Source organism: Myotis davidii, unplaced genomic scaffold, assembly GCF_000327345.1.
Source record: "Myotis davidii unplaced genomic scaffold, ASM32734v1 scaffold1656, whole genome shotgun sequence".
In the NCBI taxonomy this organism is placed as follows: domain Eukaryota; kingdom Metazoa; phylum Chordata; class Mammalia; order Chiroptera; family Vespertilionidae; genus Myotis; species Myotis davidii.
This window is the reverse complement of record NW_006287259.1, coordinates 30,464-32,257: the sequence shown is the minus strand read 5'-3', so window position 1 is coordinate 32,257 and position 1,794 is coordinate 30,464. Positions and strand designations below refer to the sequence as shown.

The 1,794-nt window shown below is 43.8% G+C and overlaps 1 protein-coding gene across 1 annotated transcript in view; it reads left to right on the top strand.

Moving 5' to 3' along the window:
• The first annotated feature begins 1,136 nt into the window (after nucleotides 1–1,136).
• LOC102768323 (GTPase IMAP family member 7-like) overlaps nucleotides 1,137–1,794 on the top strand; it is an 18,411-nt gene continuing 17,753 nt past the window's right edge. Inside the window, exon 1 of the mRNA XM_015560836.1 lies at nucleotides 1,137–1,218. The gene's annotated coding sequence lies outside the window, so the exon portion shown is untranslated. The remainder of the gene's footprint in view (nucleotides 1,219–1,794) is intronic.

Sequence of the window (1,794 nt, the reverse complement as noted above, 5' to 3'; positions counted from 1 at the left end):
CGCTCGATGTCTTTTGGTTGGAGCATTTAGTCCATTTACTTTTAAAGTTATTATTGAAAGGTACTTGTTTGTAGCCATTTCTTTTTTTGTTTTCTTTCTGAGCTTTTTATTTCTTCTTTTTACACCAGTCCTTTTACCATTTCTTGCATTGCTGGCTTGGTGGTGATAAACTCCCTTAGCCTTTTCTTGTCTGTGAAGCTACTTATTTCTTCTTCAATTTTGAATGATAGCCTTGCTGGATAGAGTATTCCTGGATTCAGTCCTTTGCTTTGCATCACTTCGTAAATTTCTGTCCATTCTTTCTGGCCTGATGTGTTTCTGTTGAGAAATCATTTGATAATCTAATGGGAGATCCCTTGAATGTAACTTTCCATCTCTCTTTTGAAGCCTGTAAGATTCTCTCTTTGTCCTAAACCTTTTGGATCCATCCACTGGTAAATCTAGGATAAGCTGCCTCTGACTGGGCCTGGAGAGGGAGTAGGTATGAAGGCTGTGAGGGAAGGTTGCACCCACTCCCTGGGTGCACCTTCATATGTCATGCAATGCAGACTTTTAGCCATGCAAGAACCATATGAAAAAGCAAACAAACAAGCAAAAACAGAGAGATTGTGATCATTGGGAGACTTTTCCCAGGCCTCTCCTTCCTCATTTCCTCTTACCTCTCAATGGTTTATACCCCTTTGGCTTTGTACCTGAGTTTTGTTCATTCTTGAATGAGTAACTTGAGATGCTCCTAACAGAGTAGACTCAAAACCCATATTGCACCATCACTAGCAAGATCTGACGGTACAACAAGTCCCCTGTCCAACTTTCTTCTTCCAGAATGACCCCACAGTCTCTCACTGCACCAGGGAAGGTGATAGACACTGTGCCTGGCCTTTTAGGGCAAGATTTATGTCATTTATTAAGGGCCTTTGGATCCACTACTATAACACAAAACAGCAAATATACCTTAGCTTTGATAATTTTGGTACAAGAGCAAGCACATGGAGGAAATGGTTTCAAGTTAGCAAAATTGAAGCACCCACCAAATTAGGGGAAATATTACTGTCTCTTTAAAGGCAAACAGTTCCTCCACTGGCTACACCCAATCTGAGCTTCCTTGCTCAGTGGTTTAAGAGGGTGTGAACACTTTTTCTTCACAGTTAAAACAAAAGCACCAGCTGGAAGAGTGTCTTTGGAGTAAATTTGAGAACTCATCAACTGGTTGAAAAGAAGGTGAGTCTGGCTGAGAAGCAAGCTGAAGGATTAGAGTGCTGGGGAAGCAGGTCCATGGAGTGTACATGGTGTGGGTTCTGGGCCCAGGAAGGACCAGGTACTGTGCCAGAAGCACAGCGGAGGCAGAGGGGAATGTTTTCAGGGGGGATGCTCTGAGAGGGGGAGAGGAGTCAGGGGCTTTATTAGCACAATGTTACATGTCTCACATTGAACAGGACACATTTGTGCTGACTGGCGCACCTTCATGATTTGCTGCTCTGATAGACACTGAGAGCTGCCTGACAAACCTTTTTCCCTGGATAAGAAATGAGTGTCCCCAAGGCAGGTCTTTAGAGCTTGAAGACAATTTAGAGACTGACCTGTTTAACTCTCTCTTCTTACTGAAAAAGGAGCAGGATTCCGGAGAGTGTGGTGACTCTAGGGGTTGCCCACATCACTAAGGCCAGAGGAAATCTGCAGTCCAGTTTGCAGAATCCTTTCCATCATTTAGCAGAGAGAAGCTCTGACCTGAGTACTGTGACATGTGAGGTGAGGACAGGGTGTCATGGGTAGAGGTTGGCTATTCTGCATGAACAA